Raw genomic sequence first — 13,675 nt, forward strand, 5'->3', positions numbered from 1 at the left:
TATTATTATTATTATTATTATTATTATTATTATTATTATTATTATTATTACTAATTTTATATTACCAATATTATTATAACAAATAAATATTTCTATATAAGAGTATATATATTACAATAACCATGATATTACATATAATTTTATATATTAAGATTATTTACATAAATATTTACATATAACAAATTATTGATTTTAAATATAATATTAAACTATATAAATATTAATTATTTTAAATGTAACACCCCGTTTTTCCCCGTACATGATTTACATGTGTATCGCGTATGTACGATATGTGTATGAAGGAATTGAGACATGTTCATGCGTTAAAGTTCTTGTATTTGAAAAGTGATCAGACCAAGTTAAAGGTCGCGGCGCGGAGATATGGGTCGCGGCGCGACATTATAAACAAATCAGGGTCAGGAGGCACCAGACCATGCCTTGGGTCACGGCGCGGCATTCAGCTGGTTTCAAAGTCAGGAGGCAGGTCAAGGCAACCACCAGACCACGTTATATGTCGCGGCGCGACGATAAAGGCCGCGGCGCGGCATTCTGGGCGAGCTGGTACCAGATTTGCAATTTTAAAGGATGTTCGAGGGCATTTTGGTCATTTCGCGTATGTACCAGATTTGGGATCTTAAATCCCATCCACTCACCTCTTTTCTTTTTATCTTTTTCCTTTTCTTCTTCTTTTCTCTCAAAAACTCAAATACCCCAATTGATTCAAAGGTATTTTTGGAAAGGAAGAAGCAAGTTTTGATCAAAAGCGTAAGAGACAAGTTTGTTCTCCTCGTTCTTAGCTACAAGTTGATACTAGTGGTAAGCTCTAACTCCGAATTTTATTTTCCAGTTCATCATCTAAATTTAGGGGTTTTGATTGTATGTTCATAATGGAACCCATTTGGTTGTTAATTGAAGATTAACACCAAGATTTGGGTTTATTGTTGTTGTTGGCGGGTTTTGGGTTTGATGTGCAAGTTTATACTTGTAAGACTTGTAAATGGGTGTAATCACTAGTATTTAGTGATTATTGATGTATTGGAGACCTTTAGGGTTCTTGTGGTTGACCAATTTTGAAATAGGTCAAAATTAGGGTTAAGGTGTCATATTGGGCAAGATTGGTATTTAACGCCTATGCTCGGGTTTAATTGGCATATTAGGACCATTCTCACTTGTGTTAGTGATTATTGGTTAGTTTTGGCACGGATTGGGCTTGGAAGTGCAATTTGGGTCAGAATTGCACTAGTTGTCAATTTGGGTTGATTTGTAAATCCACCCTAATTGTGTTGTTGTATTTGTGATTAATGGAATAGGTACTTTCCTTTGGTGAGTTGCGGATTTGGATTTGCACTTCATCGAGGCATTAAGGTGAGTGTAAATTTACTATGCACATGTGTATGTGTAAAATGGGTGCGTGTGTAGAGGGTGACCCATGTTCGGGTTTACTCTATGTTCGTGTAGGAAAATGGACCTTGTGTTTCGAGTCCATGGGATACACTTATGCATTGTGGGTTTTTACCCTTGGTGTTGTGAATTGGCTAGCGTTTTGGATAACCCTTTTGGCGATGGGTTGCTAGCATTTGTTGTTGAAGAAATGAATCTCGGTTAGTGCAGATTCATAATGACTCGGGTTGTTTCGGTCATCTTGGTGATGAGGTGGTGAATTTTGGGTTGTGCGAATTCACTAAGGCTCGGGTAGTTCGGCCAAACTCGGTTGTAGAAGTGGTGAAGGAAGTGAATCTCGGGTAGTGCGAATTCACTAAGGCTCGGGTAGTTCGGCCGACCTTCATGTGGTTTGGGTTAAGGGGTTAACCTTATCATTATTGTTGATTATATTTGTTATATACGCGTATATACTTATTGTTGTGTTGTAGCTAATCTTGTTGCGTTAGCTTGGTGATTACGTAGCGTGTAGCTACTTTGTGTATGTGCCCTTTTGTAGTTTGTTTTGCCATGCAAATACGGTATGTGTTATTTTGATGCTTGGTGATGCGTAGCCATTTTATGCATATGTATGTGTGTAGTATCTTTACATTCACTAAGCATTAGCTTACCCTCTCGTTGTTGATATTTTTATAGGTTCGTGTGCTTGGCGGCTCGGGTAAGCATGGGGATTAGAGATCTTGGCTAGTTTGCTTTAGAAGATCTTGCTTTTGTACTAGATTAGGATTTGGGTAGCGTAGTCCCAAATCACCATGCTCGGTTTTGTGTAAATGTAACTAGTCGGGTCATAATGATTATAACCGGTTTATGATTTAGCCAAAGTATTATTTAACGTGTATTAAAAGGAAAAATTTTACGAGCCGATTTTAATACGGGTTGGGTTGTTTCAAGTGGTATCAGAGCATGGTCTAAGGGATTTAGGCGACTTGAGATAGGTGCCAAGACTTAGACTTTTGTGTGTGCTTATTTGTTGCGGAACTTGTAGGTGAACGGGTCGGAACGGGTTATAGTTAGTGCCTTCTTTATAGGTGGACTAACGTAATATTAGTAATGCAGATATTATTAATATATTATTGTGTTGTGATAATAATTCTCACGTGTGTTTATATCGCGTAGAATTTTGTTTGTGTTTGTTTATATCATCGAGCGAGGCGGTCGTTGTACTAACGAGTTGATACGGCGTGTGTGCGTAATAAGGACTTGCAAACCTTATTACGGGTGCAAATCGTGTCTAGCAAGTGATGTACGATGAGTGTTTAGCAAGATGGGGCGGTATTATGTGTGCTTTATACGTTCGTGATCTAATCGCTTTGCATTCCTTAGAATGGCGACGAGAAACGGGATCGAGACGAACGATTTGGAGTTTAACGCTAGAGTTGCGGCCGATGTTGCGGAGCAAATGAGTGCGTTTCAAGAAGAAATGGATAGGAAGTATTCCGAACTTCAATGTAGTGGTGAAATGGAGCGTTGTCTTAAGAGCTTCATGAGGACTAAACCCCCTATGTATGACGGGAAACCGGATCCTTTGATAAGCACAACTTGGATCTCGTATGTCGAAGGGTGTTTTCGTACTATTGAATGCCCTCCTGAGAAGAGGACAAGACTCGCTGCTAGTTTGTTGCGGGGTAGGGCAAAGGATTGGTTGGATGGTAAGATTGATCTTGTCGGTGGTGAACCGTTTATGGCATTATCATGGGACGAGTTTAAGAAGGAATTCTTCGAGGAGTTCCGAACTTCAGCTGACTTGTCGGAGTTGCGTAATGAGTTGCGAAATTTGCAACAAGGATCGATGGACTTGAATACTCTAAAGACGACCTTTATGTCGAAGGCTCGTTTTTGCACGGAGTATATTGGGAATGATCGGATGTTGATGGAAGATTTCTATTGGACTTTGAATGATGAGTTGCAGGGCAAAATTAGCGTTGGCCAAGTGAACTCGTTTGCGGAGTTATTTAACATGGCTAGGGGTTTCGAATCATATTCACGATCAAAGGTTAAGGAGCTTTCAAGTAAGAGAAGGGTTGATTCGTATGGTGCTCCAAGTAAGAAAACTAAGGGCGCGAGTGCGAGTACGGGTAACATGGAGAAAGGTTCGATGAGTTCTCATGCGCCTAGATGTTTAAATTGTGGTGTTAGGGGCCACAAGTTATGGGAATGCACAATGCCGAGAAGTGATGACGGAATGTGCTACTATTGTCATAAAGAGGGACATCGCAAGTCGGTTTGTCCTGAGTTAGCGGCGGCGAATGCCGCAAGGAGACGTTAAGGTACGTTTCGTTTTAATAAATATGTCCTTTGGATATTTATTATGTGTCGTCGTGTGCATGTTATTGTTATGGGTGACGTTCCTAATGGAAGTACCCTATGGTGACATTTTGGTCAATGGGCGAAGGGCGTAAGACTTGGTGTAACCAAGCATTCCTTAGTATTGAGAAATGTTCTACCAAGCCTTGGGAATGGGCTTTGGTGTTCGGATGTTAGAGTGTGTTTGCTCTCGTGTTGAAATTGATGAACCGTAAGGTTCGTCGGGTGGTTGGAACCTTTGAGATCGAGTGTTTTGGATCTCGATGTATGTTGGTAATGGAGTCTACATGACGCGACATTAGGTGCCTCTTTCATACCTACTAGCGTAGTGTTCGACTCCGATGGTGTTGCGGTTACATTGTGCTTAGGGTACCGGAGAGAAACCCTTAGGTACATGAGTGACTGGGTGAAATTTGAAAACCTAGAGCAATTGGATGATTGCGAGAGTATGGTTTGTGTAATTGTGGTACACTTTTCGTTCAAGTGTTAAAGGATTGGTTAAAATCCTTCGTATGCTCAAGGTTTGGAGCAAGATATGGTAATGGGTCGTGTGAACCCAATTGTTGGTAAAGTCTACCTTTGGTAGTATTGTACGGTTGTACGAGAGGCGGTTATGGAACGTAGTTCCAAGTGGGGGAGTTACACTCCCGCACGAGAAAGTTTTAGTGTGAGACTTCGGATAATGCTTTTGGTAGATCCGGAAGTTTGCGTTGGGACCTAGTTTTGGTCGATTTGTGGTAGAGTACAATTTCGGTTAAATTGTACTTATGATTTTGGGATATAAATTATCACCGAGGTGATAATGTGGTAATCTCGTTGAGAGATAATGGGCATGTTTGGCAAGCAAGGTGATATCCCTCGACTAAGGGATGTGCGTGGTGGATTCTCTTGTAGAGAATTATTTTTTTGTGCCTATGTTCGATATAGGTGGTTCTCGCTCGATTGTATGGATGGTTAGTGGTATCCGTTAAGGTTCACTATAGTGTAGCAGAGCGCAATGTTGCACTACTCGTTGTTTGAGGCCAAAAGTGCGTATGAGATTGGTGAAGCATGACCTTCGGGGTCCGCTGACTTCATCATGGTATTGTTGATTGGTGAAGCATGACCTTCGGGGTCCGCTGACTTCATCATGGGAGTAGTGTTATATCGGCATGGTATAACATTATCGGGAAATGCGAGTACCATTCCTTGTGTGTGGTTTGGGACGTGAATATCGGGTTGTTCGTATTCACAATGTTTCGGGTTGTACGATTGTCCCTGTTGGTTGGACTCATAGTTTGAGGTAGTGAATGTCGGGTAGTTCGGATTCACTAAGGCTCGGGTTGTACGGCCATCCTCGGGTATACTATGTGGTGGAGGTAGTGGATATCTGTTTGTGCGTATTCACGATGACTCGGGTTGTGCGGTCATTTCGTTGTAGGAAATATGGTTTGGGTTGGTGAATTTCGAGTTGTTGCAAATTCACTAAGGTTCGGGTTGTTTCGACCATCCTCCATATGTGTTTAGGCTCGGGTTGTTTCGGCCATGTTGTGTTGTGTGATCTATCGGTTGTTTTATACACCGATGATGGGGTAGTGAGGACCATGTTGTGATCTATTGGTTGTTTTATACGCTAATGGTGGGGTCGTAAGGACCATTTTAGTGTGAATAGTGATGCAATCGTCGTATTTTGCTCACGTGTTTGCGGTAGTTGCGTATTAGACGTGTTTATGCACTACTGATGTCGAACGAGGTGTATATAAAATAGTTATTATTTTACTAGGAAAAAAAACTATTAAATACGATACAATTTTACACAAGATATTTATTTATTTATAGAATGGATATACTTAAACCTTGCTACAACACTTATAGGCAGTGTACCTAATCGTACAGTAGTGTAGTTTTTAGTAAGTCCGGTTCGTTCCACAGGGAAATCTTTGAACAAAGCTCAACGCTATATTAGTTTACTTTTATAAAAATACAAATATATATATAAGTAATATTATTATTATAAAGGGGGGTTTTTACCGTTTAATGACCGGTTTGTCGATTTTAAAACTTTAGTCGCAGTTAAAACCTAATGTAAAATATAAATACAAGACTAAAATTAAAGCGTAAAGTAAATAACGATAATGAAATTGCGAATAATAAAAATGCGATAAAATAAAATTGCGATAATTAAAAAGTACGATAATTAAAAGTGCGATGAAATAAAATAACAATAAATAAAAGTGCGATAATTAGAAGTGCAATTAAATATAAAATAAAGGAAATTAAATATGAAATAAAAGAATTATGCTTATTTAAACTTCCGTAATCATGATGTTTGACGTGTTGATTTTAGTTTTATGCCCATGGGTTAATTGTCCTTTGTCCTGGATTATTCAATATGTCCGTCTGGTTTTTGTCCATAACAGTCCATCAGTCATAAATATAAATTGCAAGTGTCCTTGTCAAATTATTATTATACCCGAAGTTAAATATTCCAACTAATTGGGGATTCGAATTGTAACAAGGTTTTAATACTTTGTTTAATGAATACACCAGGTTATCGACTGCGTGTAAACCAAGGTTTTACTACTTTGTTAACAATTACACCAATTACCCTTGAATGTAATTTCACTCCTGTTTTAATTATTCTAGTGGCTATTAATCCATTCCCGTGTCCGGTTAAATGAACGATTATTCGTACATATAAATACCCCGCCCATCGTGTCCGATCGAGTGTATATGATAATTTATAGGGACGCCCAATTGTAAATCTTTATATTAACATTAACAAATTTTCATTTAGTTAAACAAATATAAAGCCCATTAATAGCCCATAGTCTAATTTCCACAAGTGTCGTTCTTTTGTCCAAACCCCAATTATGGTACAAAGTCCAATTACCCAATTTTAGTAATTAGCCCAACATCATGATTACTTCGTTTTAAATAAGCATAATAATAACTTAGCTACGAGACATTAATATAAAAAGGTTGAACATAACTTACAATGATTAAAAATAGCGTAGCGTTACACGGACAGAATTTCGACTTACACCCTTACAACATTCGCTAACATACCCTTATTATTAGAATTAAAATTAAAATTAAAATATAAATTATATATATATATATAAGTTTTACGTATGAAGAGGAAGGAAAAAGATGATTAAAACTCGGCAGAAAACTGGCTTTATATAGGACCTGACCAGCAATCTCACTCCATGCGACTCGCATGGATTTGTGCCTCTGGCCATGCGAGTCGCATGGCCACCCTGGATCCAGCCAAATTGGTTTGTTTTCTTCTTGCCGACGTAATATAATAATAATATATAAAATAATATATAATTATATATAATTATATATATATTATATTATATTCTTGTGCATAGTAGACTAGATATTTTTGGTCCGTTGCGTCGGGCGTTTCTTCTTGACTTAGGTCCCGGTTCCGGATTTTCGGACGTCCTCGCGTATTATTTTAAATCGCGTACTTTGCGTCTTGTAACTTGTACTCTTGTCATTTTGAGACGTTCCTCATCAATATTTTGAACCTTTTTAATTGTATCTTGTACTTTTTAGCTCTTTGGACCTTTTTGTCTTCAATTTGTCGAATCTGCCTTTTATCTTCTCTTTTTAAAATTTAAACGAATATCGCTTGTAAATCGAACAATACCAACTAAAATCTTGTCTTTCTTAAGGAATAATGCTATGAAATATATGTTCTTTTTTAGCATTATCAAATATTCCCACACTTGAGCGTTGCTTGTCCTCAAGCAATATTGTCTTGAAATACTAGAATCACTTCTTTATTCTTCACACTTTGTACATCAGTGATTTCTATACGGCGGTATAAACAATGGTAGTAACGATATGGTTTACAGTCCCACATGACTATAAAAATTTAGATCCATTAAGGAAATTGGATCTTTATGAAAACATTTGATCTTTCTGAAAATTAAATCTAGTTTTTACCCTAGATAAGTTTTCCGGAATAACCCTTTACCGGTGTTTGCAAAATATTTTTGTGGGTTTGGTGGGTTTCAGAATTGAAAATTTTAGCTCAAAACTTGCGGTTTTGTGTCACCCACTTGCTAACCTTGTATTTGGAAAGCAACACGTCCAGTTTACTTGTTCCGTATATTACCTTTCGGCAAACTACCGTTTGGTTGTAAAGGAAAGCGTTGAACAAGCAACTGTTAAGGCAATGTCCAGTGACATGCTTTTGATTATGGTCTATAACGTGTCGGACGCAATTACTATCCTTGGTAGGAGCAATAGTAAAGCTCACCCTTATAATTTTTCGGTCTGGCACAAGGTCCTGTCTTTGACCACTATGCAACCACCGTTCTTACGGTTGACACCCGATTTAGTTCAGGTGACCTAATGAATTCCAGGTGAATTCCTAGGATTTTACGTTCAATGGTAATGAACGCATTGAAAATAGGGTTTTCAGAAAACAAATCGGTTTGTAATTTTGATCAAAATATTTTCTCGTTTAAGCTCGAGTTTAGATATCATTGAATTCCATGAGTTTGTAATTCTCAATCTTTAAGGTCAATCTCTAGGATTGAGTAATATCAGTCTTAAAAGCTGATTTTTAATCTTTAAGGAGATTATCCTTTCTGGGGATCTGATTCATTAGTCTTATCCAGCTAATTTGCACGGTGCCTCCCCATTGTACGAGATAAATCCTTCTCATGGTTAGGATAAATCTGACCACTTGGCGACCCTGTTTAATGCTGAGGTCCGTGGATTTCCTGCTGATTTTAGTGATGACTTTTCTAGATTTTTCGTCAACCTACAGCTGGTCTGGACGACAACTTCATGACCTAAATCAAGAAGCGCGTGTCTTTTTCGGAAGACTTTACTTCCTTTTAATGATGGAATTGATTCATCGTGTAGATCCATCTCTTCTTTTCTTTCATTGGGTAAAATAGTTTAGTTTAGTCCAAAGCAAAAGTATTTTCAGTTATTTGTTACAGATATATGTGACATTTGTTTAAAATAATTTGGTAAATTTTCCCACACTTGGCTTTTATTTTCCTTTTTATCGTCCTCTATTCCATTTTAAATGAATTTTAACATTTTAGTTTGTTTCTCAATTTATGTCCTTTCCGAGGTAACAATAATTTCGGTGTTAAAACCTAGTTTTATCGTTCATAAATATGTGTAAACATGATTTGAATTCATTTAATTGAAAATTTTGAAAAATTTTACTAGAATTGGGTAGTCAGTATATAAGACTAGGGCTGTTCTTTTTTTATCAGAGAGCACTAGATTCTAATACAACTACTGCTTTACTAGTATTTTTAATGGTAACCAAGTGTATAAAGTAAAAATTTTTAAAATCCGAAAGAATTTAATCCCTTCCCACACTTAAGATCTTGCAATGCCCTCATTTGCAAGAATTCAGTAACAATTTAAATTATTGAGGGTGATTTGTGTGAAAATGATTAAATCTTTACCAAAGTTTCCAAATATATTGGCGTTTGTTTGCTGAATGATAAATGGTGCACGTCATTTGTTCATTCCGTCTTGTTGTTATTTCACATATATTTTGCATCATTGTCGTCAAAATTACTTGCTTTTGCTGAACTTAATGCCAGTCTTTCAAAACGCGTTGTTTTACCCTGTTTTGTGCATAAAAGAGAATACATACAATACAAATATAATCATACATGCAATTTGAAATGGAACTTTGGCATCCCACTTTCAAACTATAAGAAAAATATTAGTACACAATAATAATATAAATATCAAACATTACATAAATGTAATTAAAATGTTAAGTGTTTAAAATAATAAAAATATAAATTACCAACTTATCTCTACTGATCAGGAGGTGGGTTAGGAGGATAATTAGGATATGGATCCCAATTCATGTTCGCGTCCGGGTTCCATGGCTGATTATAGGTGAACTGGTATGCTGCGTCATAATCATATGAATCATAGGGTGGTCTCATTTCTGGCTGATGTGCGGGATAGTATGCGGGTCGGGTCGGATAATACATCTCGCCAGGCTGCAACTGGCTTATAATTTGGCGCTGATGATAATCCCATCGGCCATGCTCTCGTTGCCGGGAATGCTCGTAGTCATTCCGACGTTGCCATGCCTCGTACTGCATATGCCTATCATAGTTCGTCATGTATTCATCCTCCATACGAACGCCTAAATCAAGAGCAGTCTCCCGAACAACTCCTATAATGTTGTTCGCCTCTTCCATCTCGTCATCCGAACCTCTCTCTACCTGTCGCTGAGGTCCCTCGTATCGATATACCCGACCACGTCTCATCAATAATACCCTTGCACCGTGATAAAGATTTGAACTTATAGTTTCACCTCCGTCCTCTATTTCGTTCATTGGACCCCCTTGGTGCTTATCTACACCTAAATACTCTCCAATGAGAGTAATGAAAATACCACCACCTATAATACTCCCCGATTTCATCCCCGAAACTACATTAGCGAGATAATAACCAACACAATAGGGAATGTTAACGAAACTCCTCGGGTCTCTAATACACTTGAGGTAGAACAAATCGTTTACGGTCAATTTCTCCTTATTTCTTCCCCTTTGTGTAATTGTGTTTGCTAAGAATCTATGAATCACCCGGAGTTCAACTCTGTCTATATCTAAGTATGTATGATTTCCACTGGCGTGAAATTCATTAAAGTGGGACATACGCCTCCAGATGGCGTTAATATCAAATTCCCTATCTATCCTTTCTCCTTGGGCAATCAGGCTATTACAGTCGGGGCTCAAAAGTTCAGCAGGGGTGTAAATCTGTAAGGCCCTGGCTAAATCTATCATGGACATTCTGTACATGCGTCCACCTAACAGAAATCTAATAAAGCTTCTATCATCTATCCTCCTAACATCACTGTTTAACTTAATAGTACTAAGTAATTCTATACACCATTCCCTATATATGGTTCTACGAATGGAAAATAGGCGCATCCAATCGTTAAACTGAGAATTACCATACCTTTGCACCAATAATTCCCGAATCGGTTCGGCAAGGTTAACTGTTTCCAAAGGTACCCAGTCAATTGCCCTTGGCATTTCAACAACCTTAAAGTAGAGAATGTGCATGATCTTTTGATAATCTGGATACTCTATCCAACATCGATCAAATCTCAGATTTGGGTGTAACTGATCTTCATTAATGTCTAAGCTCAGAATCCTTTGATGTGGAGCGAATTGACGAAACTGATTCATGAATAATTGATCTTGATCGTGATATGGAATATGTTGCTCCTCCTGTTCTTCTTCTTCTTGTTGCATATGTTGTTCTTGTTCATGAAACATTTCCGGTTCGGGCTCTGGTTGCCTGGACGATGATGCTCCTGAACCTCCAGTATCGGCTCTCTGTAAAACACATTAAACACAGAAATTGTGCATCCAAATATGCATTAGTGTTAGCAAAATAATAACTTGAAACAATTATGATGACATGTTCAATTCATAACACATTTTATACACATTCTCTTAACAATAACAATTCTACACTTTTACATACGAAAATGTGTACAATGTTTTATCACATTTAAACTCTTAACCATGTCAACAATAATCATTATAGCAATTAAACACTTGTTACATGGCATTCAAATCAAACTAGTGCTCATTTTCATATTTTTGTCAAGTCTATACTTTGTCAAATAAGCATATACGAAAAATGTACATCAAGTTCATAAGCATTTATCTCAAATAACATGCCAAAATAATCACTACTAGCAATGAAACAAGTTTCAAATGGCCTTTATATCAAATTATCCAAGTTCATGAATTTTTAGACTTAAAAAGTCCACTTTAATTCTCAAAAACATGTTTAGGCTCAAAGTTTGGATCAATTAACTACCTAAACATGTTACACTACTTAATTTAGCAACAATTCATGACAAAAATCGGCCATAACCTGTTTATATCAAAAAGCCCCAAATTGCTCAAGAACACAAACCCTAGATTCTTAAAAATTTGAAGTTTTTAGCTTCAATTCATGTTAAATAGCTTCTATCTAGGATATACATGCATAATATAACAACAATTTAGCTTTAATTACACCTAAATTTAACAAAATCAAAATATAAAATTTCTAGCTCAAGAACACAAAAATTCGAATTCAAAGAGATTAGGGGTGAAATCTTTACCTTTCTCCTGAAGGGGTTGAGACTACTGAATCTAGGCATAATTGTTGTGAAGTTTTGCAAGAAATTTGGTGAAAAATGATGAATTTTTGAGAGGGTTTTGGAGTAAGTTCGTGTTTGTGTATGTGTGTTGTGAAAAAGAGCAGCTCGGCTGGAATTTTGTTCCTGTCCAGTTTTTGGCTGCCATGCGAGTCGCATGGTTTCCTGCCCATCCCCATGCGACTCGCATGGGGTTAAATTCCAGGTTTTTTTTTTTTTTTTTTTTTTTTTTTTTTAAAACCTTAAGCTTTTAAAACATAAATTAAATAAAATTTAAAAATTTTGTTTCTTTTTAAGACGAGGTCGTTTCGGGATGATGCCCTAGTCCGTCCCTCGACAAAATTTTAAAATTTGTCTTTTTGTAGCGATTGTTTTAAAAGCTAAGATTTTTGGGTTTTTTTTAATTTTTTGGCATACTTTAAATCAATAAGATTAAAAATAATGATAATAAAAGTTCTCGTCCCTTCCTCGGGTAAAGCAATTTCGGTTCAAAGACCTAGTCTTCAACTTACGACGAATTTTAAAAATCATATTCTTAACTTAATGAGATAAAGTAAATTTTTGTTTTTAAATTCACACAACTTAAATATAAAATTAAAAATTCACACCAAACTTAATTTAAAAATTCATAAATTCATATCAAACTTATATTAATTTTTCAAATATTTACAATTTTAAATATATTGTTTTTATAAAGTTTACAATATTAACTTAAGATTTAAATATTAATTTTAAAAACATGGTAAAAATAAATTTAAAAATCTTTTTGTCTTTTTATCCCACTTTAATCAATCAAATATTATCAAAAATATGCGTCCCTCTTTTCGGTAAAGTAATTTCGGTTCCAAGACCTAATTTAACTCATGACGAATTTTTGAAATATTTTGGGTTGATTGATTAAAGATATTTATACCTTAAGAATAAACGTTAAATTTCGCAGTGATGTAATAAATTTTTGAACGATATCAATAATTTCGGTCGCCAAACCTAATTTTATTTAATACCAATTTCATACTTTTTAGCGAACAAATTATCGTTTATTATCAAAAGGTTAAAAATAAAAATAAAAATAAAAACTGTACAGACATACCTGTGAAATAGATTTCTTAGTTATATGATCTATTATATTCATAAGATAGTCGGTTTAATTGGTTTTCCATGGCTGCATAGGCGTAACCTCGAGCATTCATTGTCTTTTCTTCTAAACATATGAACGGTCCGTCTCTGCATAAAGTAACAAATTCGGTATTTGAATAGGTTTGATTATTTGAACATTTACCTCCATGTGACCATTTTCCGCATTTGTGACATCGTTCTAGGTGTCGTGCTCTTCTTTTCGCTGCGGATTTTGATTTTCCTTTACCAAATTGTAACTTATTATCTTCGCATCTGGATCCTTTTCTAACTTCGTCCATTCTTTCTCTGATTACTGATACTAATTCACTCGGTAGTATGTCATTATTACGTTTAGTGATCAAAGCGTGTAGCATTAGACCATGGTTTAGTTCACAGGCAGTCTTCATTTCGTAAAAACCTAAAAAAATAAAAATTCAGAATGGGGGGAGAAGACTAGTTCTTTAGGGTCTGCTAGGGAAAGACCATACGTGTTCCATTTTCGAGAACTACACGAAAACAGATAATCTAACTCTAACAGAAATACATATTATCCTTTAAAGACTTGATTCTCCCCACACTTAGTTAGCTGTGGTATCGAAATTGTGATTAACTTCGTTGTCGACTTCCATCGGACCATGTATGTAATGTTTAACTCTG

Source organism: Rutidosis leptorrhynchoides, chromosome 1 (assembly GCF_046630445.1).
Source record: "Rutidosis leptorrhynchoides isolate AG116_Rl617_1_P2 chromosome 1, CSIRO_AGI_Rlap_v1, whole genome shotgun sequence".
NCBI lineage: Eukaryota > Viridiplantae > Streptophyta > Magnoliopsida > Asterales > Asteraceae > Rutidosis > Rutidosis leptorrhynchoides.